Source organism: Camelus bactrianus, chromosome 3 (genome assembly GCF_048773025.1).
Source record: "Camelus bactrianus isolate YW-2024 breed Bactrian camel chromosome 3, ASM4877302v1, whole genome shotgun sequence".
NCBI lineage: Eukaryota > Metazoa > Chordata > Mammalia > Artiodactyla > Camelidae > Camelus > Camelus bactrianus.
The window spans coordinates 86,168,041-86,195,328 of record NC_133541.1 but is presented as its reverse complement, the minus strand read 5'-3'; the positions used below and the strand labels follow the sequence as shown (position 1 = coordinate 86,195,328).

The 27,288-nt window shown below is 38.3% G+C and overlaps 1 protein-coding gene across 6 annotated transcripts in view; it reads right to left on the bottom strand.

Moving 5' to 3' along the window:
* Positions 1–27,288, bottom strand: part of SNCAIP (synuclein alpha interacting protein) — a 142,639-nt gene that overhangs the window by 87,482 nt on the left and 27,869 nt on the right. The window lies entirely within an intron of this gene.

The following is a 27,288-nucleotide window of genomic DNA, read 5'->3' as shown; positions in this document are numbered from 1 at the left end:
ATTTGGGAGTTTGAGATTTGCAAATATAAACTACTATATATAAAAATAGATTAAAAAAACAAATTTCTTTTGTATAGCACAAAGAACTATATTCAATATCTTGTAGTAACCTACAATGAAAAAGGATACGAAAATAAATATATGTATATGTATTACTAAAACATTATGCTGTACACCAGAAACTGACACACTGTAACTGACTACACTTCAGTAAAAATAAATAAATAAATAAAATTAAAATCAGAGTCAGTCAGCTAAAAAAAAATCAATCCTCTGAGGCTACACAACTGACCAAGTGACTTAAAACACAATGATGGCCTTGACACTGTGCTACTGAAAACACTTCAGTGTCTTTCCACAGCTTTTAGGGCAGACGGCCAGTTCCTCCTCCAGCCACAGGAAGCCACTCACGTGGAGTGCCTCCCTCCTGCTCAGCTCCTGCCAACCTCAGACTCACACCGCAAACTTAAATGACACTGGCGGGCATGCTGGAACACCCCATGATGTTCCCTGTCCTGAGTTTTGGCTTATGTTGATGTCTCTGTGTACATCCCTTTTCTCTCTTGACCACCCAAACCATCGAGAACCCCGCCCTTGACTTTTCATTTGCCAATGAGTGGTGTGATCATCTGCCTATTTACTCTCAGATCCATTCTCTCAGGTAACTGTATTTCCTCAGAGTTTTTGTCAGCTGACTGGCTCCTGGCAGGTCTCGCTAAAGGAAGATTCGGGCAGAAGATTAGAGCGCAGGTCTCTCTCTCTCTCTATCTGTGTCTCATATTCTCTCTCTGTCTGTCTGTCTGTCTGTCTGTCTCTCTCTCTCTCTCACTCACACACATGCGCGCGCACACACACACCCCTCTGCCCTGCTACAGGCAGTGCCTCCTGCATGTCATCAGCTCCCACAAGGCAGCATCAACAGCATCATTCTCATCATTCTTGACTGTGCTGGACTAAGGCCCTAATTTGCAGGTGGTAACGGATCTCTTTCCTTTATCCTCTCAGCCCTATGTGTGGTGGTGGCCCCCCTGCTTTTGCTCATCTCAGGACTGCGTTATCCTGCTTAGAGTGGTGTCTCAGCTCTTCCAGGACCACAGAAACTAATACCCTAATTTCCCTCTGTCTGAAATATCTAGAGTGGCTTCTGCTTATTCTGACTTGACCTGACTAGTTCACTTTGTTTCCTCTTTAAGTTTATTTTTTAAAGACTCGACTTAGGGGTTACTTAGGAAGGAATTTCTAAGGAAGCATTCAAGCCTACGCCCGACTTGGAGTTTAGATTATCTACCCACCTCTTCCTCTCTGCAAAGTTCCTCAGCAAATTACACTCAATGTACTTATCATACCTTGATATGATTATCTGCTCATACATCTGCCTCTCTGATGAGATCCTTTCTTTGTCTTGTTCACCACAGTCCACGGTGCTCAGCACAGAGTCTGGCATATGGAAGGTGCTCAAAAACTTGCTGAATGAATTAAAAAGTTCACTGAATGAAGCAGGGGAACCAAACAGGGATTTGTTATAAGAAGCAAACTTCAGCTAAGCCACAAAAGGTCTCCAAAATCTTCTGCACCAGTACTATAGAAAGTCTTACCACAAAACAAATCATAGTTCAACACATTAAAATAAATATGGGGCATACTGCATTTGGGGGAAGGACATGTATCATAAAATCAAAGTTGTAACTCCAAAAAATTTAGGGTTCATGGTTCCAAAAAGTCCAGACAGGGAATTGGGGAAAGTAAGAAAAAGATGGATAATTGACAACAGTGAACACCCCAAACAAGCCTGACCAAGGTTCGGGATGGGGAACAAAGCAGGTGGGAATCAAAGGGGGAAAAGCTGCCACCAGTACAAACGACAGGTTCTTCTGAGATTCGTTTCATGTTCAGACTCCAGCCTCACCCAAATGTCTTGTACGTGCCTCTTTTTACTACTATTCTCCTCTGTTTCCTTTCATTGGAGAAAACCATTGGTGGCTACTATTTTAAAAATTATTGAATAAAAGGAAACTTCCTCAATTAAATAAGGAATATTTACAAAACCTTATAGCTAATACTGTAATAGTGAGAAACCCAAAGTTTCCCACTAAGGTCAGGAACAAGGCAAGGACGTTCGTTCTCACCGCTCATTTGCAGCACTGGACTGGAAGTCCTAGATGATGCCATCAGACAAAAGGAAATAAAAGTATATATACCAGGAAAGAAGAAATAAAACTGTCTTTGTTTGCAGAGGACATGATCGTCTATTCAGCAAATCTGAAAGAATCGACAAAAAAACTCCTGGAACCAGTAAGTGATTACAGCAAAGTTGTCAGGCTATAAGGTTAATATACAAAGATCAACTGCTTTCCTATATACCAGCAAATAACAAGTGGAGTTTGATATTAAAAACACATGATTTACATTAATACTCCAAAAAGTGAAATGCTTAGTTAGAACTCTAACAAAATATGTATAATATCTATATGAGGAAAACTATAAGACTCAGATGAATTAAACTAAGGAAGAACTAGATAAATGGAAAGAGACTTCACTTTTTATGGATAGAAAGACTCCATATTGCCAAGACATCTGTTCTTTCCAACTTGACCTCACAGTCCCAAACAAAGTCCCAACAAGTTATTTTGTGGATACTGATAAAATGAGTCTAAAATTTATATGAAAAGGCTGGAGGTACAAAGGCAAAAGAATAGCCAACACAATATTCAAAAGAACAACAAAGCAGGACTACCTGACACTTACTATAAAGCTTAACTAATCAAGACAGTGGGGTACTGGTGAAAGAACAGATAAATAGATCAATGGAACAGAACAGGGAGCACAGAACCAGACCCACATAAATTAAGTCAATTGATATTTGACAAAGGAGCAAAGGCAACAATACAATGCAGCAGAAAGTCTTTTCAACAAATGGTGCTGGAACAACTGGACATCTACATGCCAAAAAAAGAATCCTGATGCACACTGTACACCCTTCATAAAAAGTAACTCAAAATTGAACATAAATCTAAATGTAAAATACAAAACTATAAAACTCCTAGAAGATAACATATGGGAATTCTAGAAACCCTTGGGTATGGCGATGACTTTTTAGCTAACACCAAAGGCACAATCGTGAAAGAAAACATTGATAAGCTGGACTTCATTAAAATCAAAAACTTCTACTCTGTGAAAAACAATGTCAAAAGGTAAGCCAGAGATGGAGAAAATGTTTGTGAAAGATACATCTAATAAAGAACTGTGATCCAAAACATACAAAGAACTCTTAAAACTCAACAATAAAAAAGTGAACAACTGATTTTAAAATGGACCAAAGATCTTAACAGACACCTCCCCAAATAAGAAATACAGATGGCAAAGAAGCATATGAAAGGATGCTCCATATCATATGTTATGAGAGAACTAGAACAATAATAAGATGCCACTACATATCTATTAGAATGACCAAAATACAGAACACTGAGAAATGCTGACAGAAATGCGGAGTAACAGGAATTTTCATTCATTGCCAGTGGGAATGCAAAATCGGCCATATTGGAAGATAGTTCAAAGTTTCTTACAGAACTAAACATACAGTTACCATGCCATCCAGCAATTGTGCTCCTGGGTATTTACCCAAAGGAGCTGAAAACTTAGGTCCACATGAAAATCTGCACAGGGATGTTCACAGCAGCTTTATTCATAACTGCCTAAACTTGGAAGCAATGAAGATGACCTTCAGTAAGTAAATGGATAAATAAGCTGGAGTACATCTAGATAATGGAATATAATTCAGCACTAAAAAGAAATGAGCTATAAAGCCATCAAAAGACATGGAGGAACCTTAAAGGCATATTACTAAGTGAAATAAACCAATCTGAAAAAGCTTCATACTGTCTGATTCCAACTAAATGACATTCTGGAAAAGGCAGAACCATGGAAAGCTTAAAATGATCAGTGGTTGCCAAGAGTCTGGAGGCGGGGGGAGAAGGATGAACAGGCAGAACACAGAGGATTTACAGGGCCGTGAAAATACTCTGTATGATACCATTATGTTGGATACATGTCATTATACATTTGTCCAAAACCATAAACTACAACACTAAGAGGGAACCCTAAGGTAAACTATGAACTTTGAGTGATAATGATGTGTCAATGGAGTCCATCAATTGTAACAAATGTCCCGCTCTGGTGAGGGATGCTGATAATGGGGAAGGCTGTGCATGTGTTGGGGCAGGGAGTGTATAGGAAATCCCTATACTTTCCTCTCAATGTTGCCATGAACCTAAAACTTCTCTTAAAAAAATTAAGTCCTCAAAACAAACAAACAAACAAAAAACCCAACCCACTGATTTTCCAGCACAAACTTATCAGTGTACAATTAAAAAAAAAAAATGAGATCTAAAAGGCCCTGGTGACTTGCTTAAGGCTACACAGCTTTCTAATGGCAGAGCTGGGAAGAGGACACACGCCTCCTGAGTTGTTCTGCTGACACTTTTCACATTTGTTGAAAAATAAATAAATAAATAAATGAGAGTAATAAAAATAAATGAAATGAAATTAGGGAAAAAAATGCTTTTTGTTTCTCGACATTAAGGCAACTTGACCTCAGGTTGGTTGCTGCCTGCGCATTCACACCAAAGCACCCAGTCCAAATGACTTCATTAGCAAGACGTTCATTAAGTACAGGATGTCACACTTTCACTGCAAGTGGGCCAACAAGCGTGGCGGCATAAGTGATACATCTGGCTTAAACACAAAATTTTTAGAATAGGCGTCAAAAGTCTTACAACTATCATATCTGAAGAATAAGAAGTTGAACATAGATGCTTATTTTCTCAGATGAATAATATGTGGTAGGTTTCTTTAAGATATTTTTCAGCTTCAAACCATTTTAAATCAATCAATAGATGGTTGATAAGTCCTCACCAGTTTTTAACACTGTTCTCAGCGCTATGACAAACAGGAATTCTGTTGTCTTTCTCCCTTTTTTCCCTTTTTCCTGAAGTCAAGTTGGATCCTCAGTTTAAACACTCTGGTTCTCCATTCATTTCCCCTTTTCCTGGGCCTAACTCTTCCAGGTGAAGTATAGCAAATGGAGCGAATCTCAACCATCAGGGCCCTGGTAAATCTCAGCGACCCTACCTACACAGGGTCTTTCAGAGAAGGAACTGTCACTTCCAGACCAAGTCCCTTCCAGGAAGCAATGACAACTGGTAGAACAGACAACATGGATATGTGACTACGTGAATTGCTGGCATTAAGTGCAACAAAAAAGCCAGTGGGACAAACAACAGAATTCATGGTACCTGGAAAATCAGTGTTTTAAAGCACAGATTCTTTCCCTCTTGACCACATCTTTTGTCTGTGACTCAAACCCTTATCAAACTTTTCAAACTCCATCCCCCAAGGTGAAGCTAGCTGGAGCACGGGTCGCTGCATTATTCGATTCATCTGCATGTGTTTGCTATCATTATGTCATGGAGGGGGGTGGAGGGGATGCAGCATTGCCAAGGCCACTGAGTGTGGTTCAGGCTCAGTTCAGCCTCAGTTGGACCCTGCTTCATCCGCCAAACTCCAATTGCGTTCTTGGCTCACTGCATTCTTGTTATCCAGTGAAATGTAGACATTCTCCAGTTTCCTCCTCCCCCATTTCATCTGATTTTGCACTTGGTAACCAGCACACATTCCTATGAGTTCTCTGACTTCAAACATTCCATTTCTACTGATAAGCTTTAAACTTTTCCTGTTCTAATTCACGCGATTCTCTTCAAGTCAATATTAATAGTTCCTCTGTACATTGTTAAGGTTAACAGAAGACACACCTGGCTCTGCCCCCATTATTATTTCCATTTGGTCCATTCCTGGGGTCAAAAAACACCCAGATTCCTGAATTTCCAATATACCCGCTGTGGTGATTTACGTTGGTCACCTTATGTAACTCAGTGGGCCATAACAGCTCTCACTCTTGCCAGATTTCTACTCCATCACCCAATGTTCACAGGCATTTAAGTGCTGGAGATGCAGCATCCTCATCTGTGAAACAGGAACATCTGACCTCTGAGTGCTTTGTGAGGACTGAATGACATCATGTAGGCAGTCCTCAGAATCGTGCTCAGTAGAAGTTAGCTGTTGCTTTTATTATTATTTTCATTACAGGTCTACTACAGTATCTCCAAGGAGAAGCAAAAGTTCATCACAGCACCAAGATCAGTGATGATTAGGAAAACTGGGATTCTGTAGCTGGAATTTAAAACATTTACATACGTTATCTTCCATTCATAGTTGTACGCAAACTGCAGCCATCCTCCAGTAGTAGAAAATTACAAGGGTCACACTCAAAATTATTACTGGCCAGTTTTATAGATGGTGAAAAGTTGACTGTGCTGACACAGGGCTGAAGAAGCAAGAAAAATCTTTCTCCCCCTTTTTATGTCTGGTCTGTCATTAGAAACTGATTATGTGGAAGCAGAAGATCAAATGATACCGATGGAAAAGCTGATCTGAAAAATCCAAGAGACAGCATGAGCCCATGCTGAAGAAGATCACACTGGGGACCTTCGGGTCAGTGATACAGCTCTTTATCAGGAGATGACAATAATTCCACACAGGGAGGCCTGGTTATCCAACTTCCCACAGTTTCAAGGTTGCAGAGGGATAGAAAAGTCAGCATAACATGAAAATATTTGTCAACTGACTATTTTAACCACCCCCCACCCCACCCCCCAAACAACAGCCCTTCTGCTTACAAGCAGCTTCTCCCTATTTCCATTAAATCAACATCTACAGAAGTCAGTCCCACAGTGGTCATGGGAGGTTTCAAACCCTCCTTCAGCATGACACAAATACAATGCAAGCAGAAGGGAAGGGAAACTGCAAGCTTGCAAAAGATGCAGGGTCCATGAAATCAGAAAAACAGTGATGCTGAGTAACTGCTTAAAATACACATCAGGTCACTGGAAAAGTTGGAGCACTTAGTAATTTCAGAAATATATCAACAAGGATGATGGTGTAACAAATGTTTCACAAGAGAATGATTTGACTATTAAAAGACAAAGACAAGACTTTGGATAAGTTGATGAAGCACAAGGGCATTTTTTGTTGTTGCAGAAATAACCATCATTATGTGCTACAAAGACAAACACAAAACAAAAGATGTCATGTAATACGAACATATAATTTTGAAAGAACTGACTGCCAATTCATTCTAAAGATCTAACCTAAATCTCATTAAATATAGGCCTAAATGGACCTATTTTCATAATTTCAGTTTAACTTTTCAAGACAAATTCCAATGAGGTGAATTTCATTTGTTTGTTTCATTGTTTACTATGAAAACATGTTCTAGCATTTAGTGACTTCATTTTTTAAGCGGGCTTTTATTCCAGCCCTGATTACTCTCAGATAATGAGGGCCTCTGGTACATGTAATCATACTTTTTTTTTCCCATGGAGAATACTTGGAGACATTACAAAATAAAACTTAAGTGCTAAGTGAAAGCAATCCAAAGAAACATTTCTCTTCTCCAAGCAGAGTTCCAACTAATGAATTTCATGAAGCTAAAGAGACAGTACTGCTTTCTACTGCTGTGTTACAGCAACCAATACATGTCAGGTACTTTACATGCTTAACTCCTAAAATTTACAATTCTGCAAAGTTCTTAGAACCAGCCCTGTTTTAGAGACAGGAAAACCAAGACATGGGTTAGGAACCAATCATTAGTTCACAGGGCAGTAACTGGTGGAGAAAGGATTACAATCCACAGTGAATAAGATTCCTAAAGCCCTGAGGAGACAGTCCACCCAGGGCCGGATGCTGGACTTGGTGGGAACTTGCAGTTTTCAGTTCAGTTGCTAATACAACGCTATTCATTACCAGTGTTCATGAGGAATGGAGTTTCTGGGGCTGGCTGTACACCCAGCCCATCGGGAAGACAGAAGATCCAGAGCTCCAAAGCGGTTCCAGGCGTTCTGTTCAACTGGTGCTGCTTTAGACATCTGAAGTGCTTCCAAGCACTCTTACGTATTCGCTTGTTGGGGGATATTCTTTTGAGTAGAAAGGCAGGCTATGTTACTAAATATTTAGGTCTCAACGAGCCAAAAGCTATTCTGACATCAAAATGTTAAAATCCAAAAAGAACTCTGGGAAAGTGGTTACAGGTGCTCCCTGGAACACTGTTTTCCCACTTCTGCATGAAAGCCCAGCCACAAGTCCAAATAATCAACCCTGACTGCATAAAGAGGTCTCTCAAATCCAGCAGGTTCTCTAAGCTGTAGCACATTGTCTGCACAGGAACCTTTGCAGCATGAGATCCTCGTCTTGAGATGCGGAAGGCATTATAATTTGTGACTAGCGACACATGCTCGAGACCAAGCTCTTTATCTCTAAGACTACAGATTCATGAGCTGCTTGGCACTTGGCTTTTAAGGACATAATACTTTTTCCAATAAAAATAAAATTAATATGACTTTCCACTAATAGCTATTATATTTCTCTCATAAGATCTCATCAAATAAAGATATCCACTAATTCATTAAGCTTTCTGGAGAAAGGTAGAGTAAATCTATGAAGTGTATTTGTTTTATTCAAGATCTAAATATCTCATGTTGTTACTCAGGGCAACAGAACATTCAACTTGAAAACTACTCAAAACTTTAAATGCTCTGATGCTATTTTGGTAGTTCAAATCTAATAAACTTCCAGAATCTAGGCTTCAGAACATAATTCAGTAAATTATTCTGGACTTGAATGATGTATTTCTCTGTCTTAAAACAAAAATGACAAATTATTGTTTTTGAAACTATTCTTCTTTGAAAATAGTTTTCATATCTACTACATGGAGTGATCTCCTATCTAGACAACTGTATATTTTTAATTGTATTAAAAAGTGTCTTTAAAGGTTTCAGGTAAGTTTTAAAACATTGTTAGAAGAAAACCTTAAAAAGCCAAGAATCAGACTTATTTTTTAATAGATGTGACTTGTTACAAGGAAGACACAAATTCTTAGCCCTGGATTACCTTACTTCTTATTACATAGATTCAGAAATTCCTCTGAGTTCAAAAGTTCACAGCAACAATTTATAAGGGTCTTAGCTCTGAAGCAAGGCAGAAGGCAAGCGCTGCTTTTAATCAACACTCAGCTACAATCCTTATGCTGAGGCAGATCTCCAGTCGGTGTGATATGGACACTTGCAAGTTCTTACACTGCTAAGACACCTTTTAAAAGAATGATTTTCACAAGGTAAATAACCTGCAGGTACACACATTCCGTATTTCTAACTTTTGGGAACTGAAGCCTTAGAGGTTAAAAGAAAAAAAAATAATAACACTGCATACACACTAGAGATAGAGGGAGGAAAATGGTTTGTCGTGCTAGACACAGTCCAGGGAAAATGTAGTTTTCTCCTGGAAGTCTGATAACGCCTTTATTTGAAGGTTGGAGTCCCCAAAGTGAAGACTCTAAGGAGACGAGGTGAAAGATGGCAAACAGAGGGGGGATTAGAAGGGATTCCATTATGAAGATTAAGTATTTTCCCCAAGTCTTCCCTTACATACTAAATATTTTTTTTTTAATCCTGCAATTTAAACCTATTTATGGGTATGGAAGGACTGGAGACAAATACTAAAATGATGAAGATTTCTTTACCTGAAAGATATAAGGCCCTTCCTTCCTTCCCTCATGTACTGAGCACCCCGCGTCAGACAAGGCCATCGCGCATTCAGCGTGAACAGGCAGGACAGGCTTGCTGCCTTCAGAAACCTCATTTTGTAACACAGTCATCCAACAGAACTCTGTGACGATGGGAACGTTCTATATCTGCACTGTCCGATCTGGCAGCCACAAGCAACAGGTGGCTACTGAGCACTTGTAAGGTGGCCAGTGCAACTAAGGAGCTCAAGTTTAGATTTTCTTTCATTTTAATTTATTACATTTAAATTTAAATAGCCACATGTAGCTAATGGCTATCATATTGGACAGCACTGTTTCAATGGATTAAGCAGACCATAAACAAGGAAATAAATAAGCATATAAAGTCTTCTCTGGTTTAGATAAGTGCAATAAAGAATAAAAAGGAGGCTCAGGATGGCTGGGGGGAGAAGGTTGGGCTTTTTAAATTACGATGGATCAAGAAAGGCCTCTTTCTGGCACAAGATATTTTCCATTTCTCTGTATCATCTTCAATTCCCTCCATCAAAGTTTTAGAGTTTTCAGAGTATAGGTAACCTCCTCGGTTAAGTTTATTTCTAGGCATTTGGTTGTTTTTGATGCAATGAAAATGTTTATGCCAGTTATAAAATTCTGGTTTTTGAAGTGAAAAAAAAAAAGGTGAATGAAGGGCCACAAATGGCAAAATGTCTTTCTCTCTTAAGGGTGAGTTGTATTCCATTACATTTATATGTTGCATCTTCTTTATCCAGTCATCTATTGACGTGCACTTAGGATGCTTACATATCTTGGCAATTATAAGTAATGTTGCTCTTAATAGCAGGGTGTATGTATCTTTTTGAATTAATTCTTATTTTGTGATTGGCTTTACTCCTTTGCTAACTATGGAAGTTTAAAAAGCTAAAGCTCTAAATATTCTTAGAAACAATGAACAGTACATACATGTAAATTTTTAAAAATATGTGCAGTTAAAAAAAAAAAAAAGAAAGGCCTCTTTCTGTAGGACAAAAGGCATCAAGGCACAGAAAATGTGGGAGGAAAGGTCCAAGGTGAGACGGCGCTCAGCAGAGAGACAGCAGGAAGGCTGGTGTGGAGGAGACTGGGTGCCAGGGTGCGGGGACCGCATCTGAGAAGCAGGTGGAGGTGTGAGTGTGCACAGCCTTATGGCCAGTTGAGGCAAGTCTGCAGTTTACTCTAATGTGGAGGGAAGCCAGCGAAGGGTTTCAAGTGGAGAGCATCGTGAGCTGATTTATGTTTAATGAGACTGAACAAGCAGCTAGCTGGAGAACAGATTTCCTACTAGAAGAGTGGAAAAAGCAGTCAGGAGGGAACTGTGCTGTCAGGCCTGATGCTCCAGTGGCTTGGCTAGGACCACGCCAGTGCCAGACTCCACTGTACCAGGAAGGGAGAGCCACCAGGCCCTGGCAACGGGTGATGGCTGGTGAGAGCATATATGTGTGTGAGAAAGGAAAGGGAGAGATGAAGGAGGAGGATTCCAAAGATAGCTGTACAAGTTTACACTGTATAGCACAGGGAACTATATTCAATATCTTGTAATAACCTATAATGAAAAAGAAAATGAAAATGAACATATACATGTATATGTATGACTGAAGCATTATGCTGTACACCAGAAATTGACACAATATTGTAAACTGACTATACCTCAATTTAAAAAAATGGGAAAAAAAAAAAGCCCCCAAAGATAGTTGTAGAGCTAATCCCAGTATGACCAGACTCAGGGGAGGGAGTGTCATTTGAACCACTGAACAGTGTGAGAAAAAATGGTGCTCAAACTCCCAGAAGCAGTCAAACCAGAAAAGCCCTTATCAATGTGTCATGAAGCCTGTGTATCTGTGTGTGTCTGTGTGTGTAAAATTTTAAGTAAAATGTGCCCAATTACTTCAGTCCAATCAGAAAGAACGTCTTTAACTTGAGGCATATAAATTGCATAATGACCTCTAAAAAAGGAAGCTAACTCTTTACATCTATTATTGCTAAAATACCTTTTGGGATAGTACTAAACACAATCTACATATGTTTAAACACACATAAATGCCCTCCATCTTCGAAACCAGTTATTCTAAACCATAATCAAATGCTAACTAGTAGGAGAGTTGGGGTACAGAGCACTTAAATCTCCCATTACTTGTGTTGTTTCCAAGTGTTTAACCCTGGAATTGACAACATGTTTTCCCTGAGGTGTCCGTTGGTGTGTAACGCATAGAAAAGGGGCTTCACAGATAAGGTAGTGTCACTATATGCACACATTTAACTTAAATGCAGCTCTACAGAGAGTAGGAGGAAGAAAGGGAAGCAGCTGACAAAGTGTGAGAAATCCCACTCACCATTCCCCTCAACGGCTCTAGGCCTGAGAATGAACATGGGACTGAAGACAGGAAATTAGCTGTTCCACCCATTGGTTTGGTTCCCATTTATTTCATGGTGTGGGGATCTTACCATGTCAGGTGTCCTTCTAGTGTTACTTTTTCCTATAATGTGGCTCTATATCATCTGATGCACAAAGACAGAGCACGGTTTCCAACGCTGGAGGAAAAACTAGCAGCCCTGGGCTTATGGGAAGGTGAATTTTAAGGGCAATGTAATGGGTATTCAAGGGTCACTTTGACTAGACAGTTTTCGCCTCATGCTCTGAGCTTGTAATCTAATCGCCTTATAGGATAGGGGTTCACGGGGTGACATTATTGGCCCAGAGTTGCTTCAACTTTACTCAGAAGGAAAATCATGAAGGACCTTATATGACTCTCCCTTAGCTTGGAAGAACTTGAAAATCAAGTTTTAGGGCAGGCCATATATATGAAGGACCTTAACACAAACAAAAGAGGATACATACATTTTGAGGAGTCTTACCTATTTTATTTATGGCCTCTGAAACATGGTTTTAAATCTAAGTTGAGTTTGTTGTGTGTTTATTTATATGACCTCTGGAGAGGTAATAGGGAAGTCTTTGCATGGAATTTGCTTACCTCTCTGGAAATGTCTATCGTATGAGGCTAAACTCTTGAACAAAGAACGTATGCACCCCCCACACACACACACACACAAACTTTTATTCTACTAAAGAGTATATGATCTCAAAATCTAAACATTCCTTTGGAACATAAAACCAGAATTTATATCCTGGCACTTGCAGATTTGGGAGTGATGCCTAGAAAAACAAACATGTTTTCTTTAATTAGTCCTAAAGGAAAAGAAATACAACTGTAAATTAATATTGTTGGTTTTAAAATGCAACAGAAAACATGGTTCATAAACTCAGAAGGAAATCTGAATCTGTCCTATGCTCTAATCTGAAAAAAAAGTATAAAAAACAAATAAAAGGCCAGTTGATCTGCTTTAAAAGGGATGTTTCATTTACTGTTTTTGATTAGTTTGTGTTTTTGCTCATGTTTAAACTCCTGCTAGGCTGGTCATTGAAAATATCATATAACCCTAGTCACATACTATTAACATGATTACTTCACTATATATCTGCTCCAAGACAATCAGCTCAGTCAGGGCAACTTTCCTTTCAATTGCCTTTGCTGAAAAGTTGCATAAACATCCAAGACCAGTTAATTCTTTCCATGGGCTTTAAGCCTCATTGACATGCAGATGAGACCTGATCAGATGACAGGCCCGGGAGCCAAGCGCTGTGAAGGAGTTTCCCCCGCACAGAAAGGCTGGGGACTCCACTCCACTGCACTGGCCCAGAGGAGCGTGCGGCAGGAATTATCTCTGCTCTCATCACAGCCTCTCTGGGAGAACAGGGTCTCCTGTAAAGGATAGTAGACTACATACAATTCTCAAAACACTCTTTCTGGAACCCAATGAAACATGCAACAAGCAGAAGTGGGAAGGAAATTCTAATCTGTGCCTTAAGAAAATGAAATACCCAGCTTTCTGAAAGAGGAAGAGTAATGTGAATCAAGGAAGTGCAAACTCAAATGTCTCCTGGCCAGGCCAGGGCATGCCAGTGAGTCACCTGGAAAACCTACCTGAATTCTAAACTCCGTGAGGGCAGGGTCTGGCTGGGTCAGTCTGGTTTCCAACTATATCCCAGCATCCTGCCCCATATCTGGGACATGGTACTGCTCAGTATGTACGCCTTAAATACGTTAATAAGTGTAGTCATCAGTAGCTGTGTAATTTGGGCAACTCACTGTCTCTGGGGGAGCCCTTCTTTTCTTAGCTTCAAAATACGGGGGTTGGATTATACCAGTGGTTTTCACACTGACTCAGTCTCAACATACCCCCATCTTGGACCCTCTGTACTATTTCTGCTTTAAGCACAGCAGCTGTCTTTTCCCTCATTTTTCTTGTAATTGTTATAATGATTTTAAGCTTTTGGTCGAAAGGTACACAAATCATAATTGCACAGCTTAATAAATTTTTATAAACTGAAGCCATCTCCCTCTTGCCCCATTTTAGTCATCACCCCCTCTCCAACCCTAGGTAACCACTGTCCTGAATTCTAACACAACAGATTGGTAGGCCTTGCTAATCGTGTCTAAATGGAATCACACAGTATGTACTCTTGTACCTGGTTTCGTTTGTTCAACATAGTGTTTGGAATATTCATTCACACTATTGTGTATAACTGTTGATTCCTTCCAGCTCTACAATTCTATTGATGCTAATTAGTAACCCAATGTACAAGAAAAAATACCTTTGAAAGCTTCCAGGGCAATTTAACTGATCACTGCAACAAAGAGAACCATAAGCAGATAGAGCCCAGGCAGTATCATCTTTGTCTACATGTGCATTAAAGGATTTCCCATGTAGACGGGGTTCTGTACCCCCCAGGGGAGGAGTAACTGAAAGCTGGTGGTGATTCCAGAACTGCTCCAGATAAAGTTCTTCAGAACCTACAGTTCTGATTAATTGCTCAGTTGGAGCCGTGGCGTATCCACTATGGTTAACCACACATTTATCTGTACAGCAAGCTGTAAAGTAAGTAGCCTGTAACTCAACTGCATGAAGATAACAAAAGGAAATATTTGTTGAAAAATGGACTAACATCCTCTTTTTAAGGAACCCAACTTGTCTTCTTATGCTCTGTCTTTTGCCCACAATGATTTTTTTCTTGGCTTGTGACTGGGAGGATTAAAAAGCCTGATTCTTTTTACAAGGTTCATAGTGGGCAAGAAAGAGTTATCTGGAGGGAGGGAGGAAGAGGCAGAACACAGAGGACTTAAAGGGCAGTGAAACTACTCTGTATGACACTGTAATGGTGGAAACAGGCCATTATACATTTGTGTAAACTTGTGAACTGCAGAACTCCAAGAGTGAACCCTACGGTAAACTGTAGGCTTCAGGTGATAATGATATGCAAATACAGGCTCACCAGTTTCAACAAATGCACCACTCTGGTGAGGGATGTTGATCACGGGGGAGGCCAGGTAAGCCTGGGGGCAGGAAGGTTACAGGAAATCTCTGTGTCTGCCTCTCAATTTTGCTGTGAATTAAAAACTGCTCTAAAAATAAAGCCTATTAAAAATATTATGGAAAGTGGGGGAATTGACAAATATCAAGAAACTCCCCATAAAGCATACAATTTATGAAATATTTATACTAATATTTATATTAATAACAATTTATACAGTTGTAGCATAGGAAAGGCTGAGAGGCTATTTTTATTAGACAACTCTTCCCATGAACTTTTATAATAACAGTATTTCAAACAAAACTGTTTCTAGCACTTCTCTTTTTATAAGATGAAAGTATAAATCTTTGTGATATTTCCAGTGTCTGTGAAATCTCAAGAATTGTTTTAGGTGTAAAAGATATCCTGGTAATTTATTTTATTTTTCTGTATTTAGGATCTCAGTTTGAGAAGGCAAAATTCAGTTTTCAGAGAAAAAGTAAGCTAGGAAATGAGTGACTTTCAAACAATATTTGGGTCCTTATCTAATCAAGGTAACAAGAAAACATTTTAAAATAGTCAGAAATGATAAATAAAATTAAAAAGAAACTTAGTTTTTTCATAAGTGAGGAATTTTTGCCTTTTCTTTCCCTAAATAATCAAAGATGAAATAAGGTCAAAATATAGTACACTGCTTTAAAAAGTTCTGTTATCTAGGACAATTACAAAAAAGTAAATAATAATCTTTGATTTTGTACATAAGAGCATTAATTGGTAAACTGAAGAAACAAGACAATCAATATTGAGCAAACTTTCTAAGATTTGAACAAATTTCATACTGTGTTTTCAGACTCAGTTATTATAAACTAAGGCAAATAATATTTACTTTCCAAATTTGGTCCTTTATTAGAATAGGATGCAGGTGGTCTGTGAGGTCAGATTTTATCTCAAAATAATAGTATATGTTCTTTATATTAATACAAAATACATTAATATCAAATCAATAAATATTTTTAAAAAGCTATCTGAAATTTTTAAAAGGTTAGAAAACATTTTTTAAAAACCTTCAAGACCGTTTTCTGTAGCAAGAAACTATTTTCTCATCCTTATATGGAAAACAGAAAGGTTTCTAATATTTATGATTCCATAGAATCTTGCAAATAAAAAAAATCAAAATTCCATATTTGCAATTTATCTTTCAGTAAGAGAAGATAACTTAGCCCAATAAAAGGGATTTTGACCCTATTAATGAGAGTCCAACAGACACACTAATATTTTAAAAGAAGCCATCAATCTGTCGATATTTTTAAAAAGAAGGCTTAATAAAAAAATATAGTTTAAAAAATCACTGGGAACTTCGTGAAGACCTTTGAGATTTTTATGCAAGCAGTGGTGTAATCTTCTCTGATGACAATGTAGAATTGATTACACAAAGAACTCATTTTTCTTGGAGGGACTGGATGAAATCTGATAAGAGGAGCAGAGACAAAAATATAATACGAAACTTTTACAGAAATTACCACATGTACCAACTTTACACATTTGTGAAAACATCATAAACAAGCATGGAGCATTCAAGATTTTGAAAACTGCACTTTGCCAATTGTTTATAAGCTTTATTGATTCCAACACAGCCACCAGATGAATCAGACATGCCTGCCTCCTAGAGGATATCAGTGGGTGAGATCACAGCATCTTGTTTTTTGGGGGGAAACAAGAGGTCATGACTGCTGACAAATCCTTCTGTTATAAAGCCCACGTACTGTATACAAAATTTTGGTTTGGGATAGAGTTGGCCAGATTTGCTAAGCAGCCAGACTTCCCCGACGAGGTCAGTACAAACATCCCAATCAGAGCTGGGTTCAAACACAGAAGATGTTGCATGCTGCTGATTAGTGCCCTTTGTTCAGGCCTGTCTAGGTCCTAATGTCATTAAACACAAAACAAAAAAAGCTGCTTAATGGCTATGCCAAGTACACGACCACTGCAGATGAAGTAATATGTCTTTAATCAGTCAACATTCTTAATTTTCCTCTGGAATGAAAAAGCACATCTATTAATGGGGGCAAAAGATGTAAAGTGAGGAGAGAAGACATCACAAAACAAAACTTAGACAGGGTAACAAAATCATAAACAAGATAGCACTTTCATATTAAAGAGAACACAAAAGTATATATGCTGAATCAAAAGAAAAAAAGTTGGAGCTGTACCAGAGATAAAATAAGATCCGGGCTACAGTAACCATACTAGGCGCACTAGACACAGTTAATGTTTCTAACAAAGCTCTTCAGCAGTAAAGACAGTACACAGCACTCAACACTGCGAGAAAGAATAAACACTGCATGTCTCAGTTACTGCATGGTTTTTGGTGTTCAGGCTTCTGTGGAGCCTCAAGAAATCCCTCAGTACCAGCCCATTCTATTCTCCTTACCCCAATGTGAACACCCTGATCTCATCTCCTACCTTCTTTTCATTCCATCTTCTCATCTGGGACCCACCTTTCTGTCAGGCTTTGCTGGGAAGCAGCCTGAGCTCAGTTTGCATACCTGTCTTATGACCCCAGTCATACACACTCTGTGAGCTCCAGGCTTTCTTGCACTCATAAGCACAAAAAACTGAAAATAACATGGTTTTGGCCTTTAAACCCTTGTAATTATGGTTGATCAATGATGAGCTATGAGTCAGAGACTGAGCTAAAATACAGAAAGGCAATTTATAAGATTTTCCTAGTAATCGACAATGATTCAAGCAAAACTCGTTAATCTTTGTAAACACGTTGTGAGGCATTATTTTTTGGGCACAAAAGAAATGCACAAATCTAAATTATAATATCCAGTGTGTACTGAAGTAAAATAATAATATTAAAAATTATGTCATCCCAATTGAAAAATATACTAGTTGAAACTAATTCTAGGAAACCAAATTAAGAAAAAAGAAGAAATCATCTTCTATATTTGAAGGGAACTTAATCAATCACCTCCGACAGTTCTTTAAAACACAAAAATCAGCAAACCTATTTGTGTATTTACAAGTCTTTTCATGAGGGATGGACCCCAGGATTCAGATATTGCCATGCTTAACTGATTCCAAACCTAGAAATGTGCTGTGAACAAGAAAAGCAATTTTTAAAATGAACTTGTACAAATAAACTTTTACTACAGTGGAATGAAACTTTGAGATTCTCCCCACCACTGTGCTCTTTTCCATCATTTCCAAACTTGAGGACTTACTGAGTGTCAATCTAGTATGAGAAAATTGTAATATTCACAAAGGGAGAAAGACAAAGTGGAGGCTGTTTCTAAAGAACACTGAGCTGATGGGGGAGCCAAGGACTGTGGAAGTTCAGAGGTGGTCTATGGGCTGGCCAGGAGAGGCTGTGATAAGTAGACAGACAGGACAGCCACAGGCAGGGAAGAGGTTCATCAGAGGTATTCTGGCTCGATGGAGCACCATAGGTTTAGGAAATAAAGGGCATACTTGTGGCCAGAGCAGGGTGCACAGTGGGACAGTAGAGCAGAGGAGATCAGAGAGGGTGAGGTGTGGAAAGTCTGCAGAGGCCCGGCCTGCCAGGTCCTCGACCTCTCAGAAACACAAGTAGCACTATGCTGCTTCCTCTAAAGACAGGAAATAAAAGCAGAAAAAACACATTAAAGAAATACCTAGTTCAAAATACAGAAATAAGTTATCTTGCTCAAGAATATTCTCTTTCTTGTCAATGAAGACCTAACATGCTACCATTACTTTTTCAAACTTGACATATTTAAGGGGAAACCTTAAAGGTTTGCAGTATATTAAAACAGCGTTACTAGATTTAAAATAGATAAACAAGTACCTATTATATAGCACAGGCAACTATATTTGATTTCTTATAATAGGCTGTAACAGAAAACAATCTGAAAATATATGTATATATTTATGTATGTATATGTATAACTAACTGGGTCGCTTTGTTGTACACCTGAAACTAACATTGAAATCAACTACACTTCAATAAAAAACAAAACTAAAAAGTGTTTGTAGGAGGAAAATCATATCTAGATTCATTTCCTTGATTGTAAAGCAAAGTACTGGAGGTTTTAACATCTTTCTGATGCACCATCATTGGTATCCGCTAGAGAACCTCACGGTAAGCTTTAACAAATAGCTGCTCTCAAGCTCTAACCCTCAGAAATTCTGATTTAGCTGTTCCGGGAGTGGAGCCTGGGTGTTGGTAATTTTAAAGACTCCTCAAGCAATTTTAAAGTCTGGCCAGAGTTGAGAATTACTGTGCCAAATAAATATTCTGAGATGAGACAAATAAATAATTTGGGTTTTAAATGAAGAGAGCAACTGAGGCACATTCTATTCATAATTTCTGGTGATGGATAACTCGGAGCAGTGGCTTTACTCACAAGGTTTTCATTAGCAGAGAAAAATTGGTAACAGGAAAAGGCTCAGCCACTTTTTCACTGAAGTAGTGAAAAACATCATTCTGGGTTATTACCTTAAATAAATCCATTAAAATTATATCATAAGGAAAAAGTTTAAGCTATAATTGCAGCAATGAACTGGAGTAAAGACTGAATCAAGTAGACATAATCTTTCTTTTCTGACAAAATCATACAACAGTTCAACCTAAACTAGAGCTATTGTTTCAAAAAATACTCAAAAACGTCATCAATTTTCCCAAGAGTTTCTCTCACCCCTTGGTTCTGAAGTAATTCTCATATGAATCGTCTACTTACGTCCTCATCCATTTTTTGTTCTCTTTTTAAATTGTTCATTGGTCTAACTCTGCTGGGTCCTCACTTATCAATGGATTTACATGTGATTCAGGCAGTTCTCCAACATCAATTGTTCTGAATAAATGAATCCTTGCAATCAATTTGTTTTGTTATATGGATTGTATGTACATTACATTTTAGCATTGCATTTTTTTGCACTAAATTGTTGTAAGCATCCCAAAGCTGATTGATTAAAACATTAACCTGATGCGGTTTCATAAAGCCTCTTTTATAATGAGTCATGTCATCAGTGAGTATTTTTCTCTTACGACAGCTCACCTGTCCACCTGTGAGGACTTAGATGACAAGGGCGCCTGCTAACACACCACTTACTTGAGAGCATCAAGGTCATGATTAGTCATCCCCTAGACCATAATATACCAGAAAGTGAAAGCCAGGTTTACATATCTTCTTTTTTCCCCTTTAATGAACAAAGATGTCTTAACAAACATGAAGGAATAAACTTTATAAACAGTTGTTTCTATGTTTCACATTTCTTTAAGGAACATATAAAATACTTGGAAAATTAGAAAGTTTTCCATTTGTATACCAATTGTTAAAATATTTTGAATAAAAGGTATATGTCTCTCAGAATCTGAAATCATGGGGGAATCCCAGAAATTTGAGAAAAATATAATATAATCACTACTTGGAGCATTTTTTACTTACTGAAAACCACTTTTAAGAGATAAAAACAAAACGTATATAATTTACTTTGCTCATAATACGCTTGGTTATGTTGAATAGTCAAAGGCTGAGCAAAAAGGGGAAATAGAAAGGGAAACACTTATATTTTTATATCAAAAATGGCATTAGAGGAAAAATCAGGACGAATGTTTCCCAAATTCATTTTTTTCTTCCCTCAAAGAACTTCACAGTTCTATTTTGGATGAAAAAGAGTAAGATACTTCTTTTCATGATATTCTACAAGTAAGACACAAGTAGAACTGTTTGAACAAAGTGCTCATTCCAAGATGTCATATTGAATGCGTTTAGTTAAAAATGTAAAGTATTTCTAGAAATTGAGAACTTAATCAGAAGGGAGACAAAGGAAAATGAGTATTTAATTTTTTTTTTCAAATTGGGGATATCTATCCATATGTGAAAGAACCAAGGACTTTCAGCTTACCTGGAGAAACAACATATTCTTATATGGCTAGGCTTATATTTTAGCATGCTCTACACATGTGCACACACACACATACACAAACACACACTTTTGTTATCTTTGCAGTCTGGCCCCTAGCACAGAAGCCTGTCAAGAGACAAAAAAGAAGTCACTCCCTAAAGCACTCCTACAACCAAAGAAAGCAGAGCTGGTGAGCAGATGTTCTTTGTGGTAAAGATGCTATGATGACCACTTTTTATCCCAGCTAGCTTTGAAAAGCATTTCTCACACAGACCTTCCAGAAAACTGGAATATATTACGGATGACAAAGAATTCATAGTCTATCTTTTCAAATAATTTGTGGATAAAATGAAGAAACTTAAATAACACTGGCTTTTTGAAGGTTCTACTGAAGTATATGTTTTTTGCTTCAACTGCATTAAAACATTCAGTTATCTCTAATCTAATGATAAAATTAGCTCACTCACATCTGGGAATCATTCCTGCAAAGCTTACTTCAAGCTTTGTTCTAATTATTTGATAATATTGTTAATGTGATTTTTAAAAAACTCCACACAATCCATTGACAAACTGCTTTCATTATATCCATATCATTAGTGTCTCTTAACAGCCCCACAGTTCATATATTTCAGTAGTCAATATTATTACTTTCTTTGTGGCTACGAAAAGGTTTTAGAATTTACTTCTTAGCTTTATGCCACTATGGACTGGACATGTCAAAAACAGAACCAAACAGAACATTTCAACCCCACTTTCACTGACCCAAATTCCAGGAAGTTATCGGATAAGCAGATAAAAATGTGAAAGTCCTATTATTCAGTGACCAGAAGGAAGATGTGTCCACTAATTCAGCTGTCTTGGAGATTATCTCTAATATTTTTACAGCGCTAAAACTCTATCAGTCCATGAATTCATGCTTTGTAGGGGACAGAATACAGTTGAGTTCATTGGTCAAACTGCCTTCTACTTGAAAGAAGAGAAAAGAGGAAGCTTTATTTTGACTTTGGAAAAATCATCAGCTATTTGAGACAAATCCTATTCCCTCATCTTTAACACTGGGATCCTACTTTTAATCTCTTCTATTGATGTTAATGTACTTAGAAAACATAAAGCCACATAGGGCAAATTTTGGGATACATTATGGGAAAAATGAAACATTTTTCAGTTTTAAAAAAGTCTTTGAGAGGATGAATTCTTAAGAACTACAAAAATGCAACTACACCATATAGTGTAAGCCATTCTGTTGGATGTCTGAAAGTCACAGGAACATGAATTTCTTGAATCTCTAACACTTCCAGAAAGATCTCTAACTGTGGGGTGCAGTGGAACACCTCAGGGAAGAAAATCACTAGAGGGCACGTCCTCCTGGGGGCAGAGCCAGATTGCATCCATCTCTGTATCCCCCATATCACCTAGTATGTTTTGCATGTAATGGAAACTCAATATGGCTATCGCTCAAACATATTCCTAAAATGTTCTGCCATCAGACAGAATTTCAGGGAATGGCAGCCCTGTACTCTTCTCCTTCTTTTTCTGTTCCCTGTCACCTCCACTCATCCCATTATCATTATAAAACTATATCAAAAACCTCGACTCCAGATGTTGAGCAATGTTATAACCTACGAAGGATAAGATATGGTCATGGCATACCACAAATGGAGGGTGGGAATAACACTGGACAGAGTATCAGAGAACGTTTTCAGGCGAGGATCTATCACTAGTACACCATGTAAGACTGGATGAGTCAACCCCTCTCCAAGTCCCAGCAAATAAAGAAATAGGATAGGCCATTCACCTTGGTTCTTCCACTTCCGTAACTAATTTAGGATAAACAATGCCCAATCCATAGCACAAGGGCTGCCTCGGACTCTTCAGGACTTTACAGACATCTCAGGAAGCAGGTATGAGGAAATGGAAAAAAAAAATCCAGTATTCTTATTAATTATATTGATCCTATGTTTAAAAGTAAGAAACATTAGGTTCCTTGAAAGAGCTAAATAGGCATTATAATTAAGAAACACAGGAGGGCACTCTAATCAACCAACAACAATGCATTGGATACGAACATTTTTTGAAAGATAAATTGTCACAGCCTTTTTGTGACAATACTAGTGAATTCTGGCCATCTTCTCATGGCCAGGTCAGTCATTCTTGTCTCATAAAATTTCAAGTGGTGCTCAGTACACAGCCTGAAGGGGCTACATTCTTCACCTTGCCTGGTACACATGTCCATAATTCTTCAAGACAAAAACACATTTGGTGGAATGTGTATCTTGACTATTTGCTAAGCTGACAGTACTTTATCCTATTCATTTCTGGGTCTTACAACTAAGCCAAGGATTTTGTGTTCCATCTTTATGATGAAATGCAGATTTCCTATTAAAGGCAACTACTTCAATTCAAAAAATGGATGTAATGGTACTTAAAAACATTTGCAACTGGTTAAATTGAGGGAGCTGAAAAAAGTAAGTAGAAAACAAAAAATTTTTGAAAATATAGAATAAAAATTTTAAACTCAGTGGATAAATTATCTGCTTTAAATTCCAAACTTCAGTTGTTAGATCTCAAACTACAAAACAAGCATTTCAAAGAATACTGAACTTCTTCTGTACCTTCCCGTGAAACACCTAATGGTAGCCTTTTGCTTACTGACACATTTTCAATGGTTGCTTGTACAATAAATGTTGGTATTTTCTAACTGTTTTCTCACTTCATGTATCATCTGGGCTTTCTCTCCTCATTTCCTTACAGCTCAAAGCTTTCTCTTATCTGAAACCATTGTTTGTTCGACATGAAAAATATACTCTGGTACCACTAATTCCATCAAATGAGGGGAAAAACCTAAACCTCAATTATGAAACAATTAATTATAAAACCACTTGGTAGTATTATTATACTAGAAGCTGTACTACTTCCTCATTGAAAATTCTCTCAACTTATCTTAAGGTATATTTGTGATCATTAATATCCTCACTTTACCTTTTCAAAGCAACTGTCTCTAAATAATTGACTCATTTAGTCAACAATTGTTCATGGATTGCAAGTTATGTGCCAGGCATTGATCAGTGCTCTGCAGTTATGGTAATGAATAAAATCTCCTGCTCTCATGTAGCTAATATTTTGATGGGGGAGAAAGATAACAGACAATTAAACACATAATAACTTCAGGTGAGACAGGTCCTAGGAAGATAAACAGAACAGGAGAGGATGACAGTTACAGGGTTCTGCCATTTTTGAAGAGGGGTTATGGAGAGCCTGGTAAGATAATGCTTCAGTAAAGGTGTCTGAAAAGGAAAAAAAGGGACCCATCCTGGCCTTAGACCTTAGCCTCACCATAGCTTGGTCATCATCAGAGCTGATATTTTGATCCCTCTGAAACTATGGTTTCTTATCCAGAGAAGCACAGAGCAATGCTTCTCAACCTGGGATGATTCTGCTTTAGAGGATACTGGGCAATGCCTGGACATTTCTGTCACAACTGGGAGGAGGTTGCTGCCCACACGCAGTCAGTAGAGGCCAGAGATGCTGCTAAATATCCTACAGTGCACAGGGACAGCCCCACAACAACAAAGGATCTGGCCCCAAATGTCAGTAGAACCAGGGATGAGAAAACCCTGCCATAGAGGATGAAGCAAGCTTGGCCTTTCCCAAACCCTTAATACCTACCTAAGAGAAGACAAATACCAGTACACCATTTTTAAAGAATATCTATGCGGAGCTTACTTACAAAACTTAGTGATTCATTAGAGCAAAACATAATTACTAATATTTTATTATTTCAGTTTAGGTATGTTCCTTCATACAAAAGCCATCTGTTCTTTCAAATATCCTACAATTAAATTTGTACTACCTTCAACAGTCTCCAGTTTAAATTATTGCATTTTAAAAAATGTGTACCTAATATAATATGTCTCCACTTGAATGAAAGATTTCAGACAGTACTGATTGTTAGATGTGAGATGGTGAGACAAAGCGGGAACATGAGAAAACTACTTGGCCGGCAGGAGTTTAGCTCCATAAATGAATATTTAGCCACCCACAATTAAGAGGCAAGCCGAAAATAATACTTTGTTGATTCAGTTTCACAGCTAAGTACCTAAGTAGGTTTCAGCATTAAAATGTTCAATTATTGTTGTGTCACTGGAAAATCTGGCTGGTATGAAGGACATACAATGTTCATAATGAACATATTTATTAAAACTGTTCTAAGATGCCATCTGTCATGGCATTTCTTCCAATGCAAGTGTAATCACAAGTTTAAGAGGAAAAGAAGAAAAAGACATTCTATTTTGTTTCTTACTTAAGGCAAATACAGTGATAGAGTTTCACATATCAATTGCAAAAATCCCCTGTACATCTATGTTAAGATAAGATATATCTCTGATAAGAACAATATATCTTAAACATTCCGCCACTGGAAAAAGAGCACTGCCTGCTTATCACACCATCACCAGGAAAACAAGTGACAAAAGAAGAGGCTACCACTATGGAATGCATTATACACAGTGTTGAGGGAAGGAGACAGTTGAGGGGACCCAAGGCTGTGTTAAGGGCATGGGCTTTGGGGCCAGAGTTGAGTCCCTTCACCACCATTAACCTGAAAAATAACCATGGCAAGTTCCTTAACCTCTCTATAAGCTCCAGTTTCTTCATCTGTCAATTGGGGATCATGGTCATCAAAGATCCCCCCAGGAATGACATCAGGATTAAGTGCGACAGTGACTGAGAGTATGTGCACTTCTCCAGGGACTCCATAAGTATTCAATAATGACTGATGGCCTTAGTGATGTAACAAGCTGCATCTGGACTGAAATGAGCCTGCCTTTGTAAGCACCCAAATCCATATCCAATGACCTGAATCATAGTGAGAGATGCCAGACCTTTGCTTGCTGGAGGCCCCTTGGACACTTGCAACGATCATTCCCATGGACATTACTTGAGGACCTGTGCATTAGGACCAGTGACTTCCACTGCGGGAGGGGCACAGAGTAGCGCTGGTTCCATTTTTCCACTCACCAAACCACTCAGCTCAGTCTTCTCTACCCTTGGACCTAAAACTTGGATAACAAGACACTAGTTGATCAGCCACTGAGGAGAGGAGCAGAACAGGGGAAAAGGAGAAACTAAAAAACTATAACTTGGGGTGTATTAACATCAATGGCTGGCAGTCAAAATCCTGATTATCATGAGAACATGCAGCTGATGGGCAAACACAGCTAACATGCAAAACACATCATGTGTCACCATCCACGGAAATGTTGAGTTCCACGCTCCTAGAGAAAGAGGTGGTGAGAAGACAAAAAGTATATTTCATTTAATTTGCTAGAGGAACTTTCTTAAAGTTTATTTATATTCCTTTAACTTTTGATTCTATGACATAATTAAGAAGTGAATTTATGAGAGACAAAGGATTTTAGAAACAGCCAAATTCAGGATGGGCTATTGTTTATTTTATGTGCTGGCTATTCCCACTATACCCCAGGTATCTCCTCTCCAGCATTTCCCAGATGCTAGGGGTGGATTTCGAATGATGGCACCTGCCCCAAAACAATGGCATTTTCTACAGAACCCTAAGAGACAAAGGCTCTTACTGCCCTTCTGAGAAGGTACAAGATGGACCAAAGTTTTAAACAGTGATAAGAGGCATAGACAATCCTACACTTTTCCAAATAAAAGTCTTAAAAAACCTGGAGGTTCACTGCACTCGCCTGACTTTAGGCTGAGTTCACTTAAAATGTGGAATTGGGTGAACTTCCAAAAAATTAATAACTCCGAGTCTTTACATGGTTTGTCTTTTTAATACACTGAAAAGCAGACAGCGTTACCGAGCTGGGAATAGATGGTTCCTACGGTTCAGGTACCGTAAAACTATATGGAGTTCACATTCCTAGGTATCATGTTGATTTTTACATTTCAGAGTACGCAGGACCAGTTTTTACGTATTAGCTAGAAAATGCTGATGGCTACAGTAGCCAATTCATTTACTGACCACAGTGCATTTCCCTGACGACTGAAAACAACTTCAGTTTCAAAACCTTCCTTGAGGCCAGGGAACTGAGACTGCTCCACCTGATAGTCTGTATACTTCTCTTTCAACACTTTAAAAATGCACCCTGTCAGTTTTAAGAGAGACAAGGTGCTGATTATCCTCATTGGTTAGCCAAGACATAAAGTAGAAATTTCTGGCACTAGAGATTCTAACTTTAAACATTCCTTCCTTAGGGGAGAGTAGGCTCCTGGGTTGAAAGAAAGGGAGGGGTTTCAGCCCCAAAACGCATTAAAAAACATTTTTCTTCCCTTGTAGTCCATGATGGCTTGATTCAATTTATGAATGCCTAATCTCTATTTAAGCTTACATCCTAAGGTACTAAAGCTAATTTAT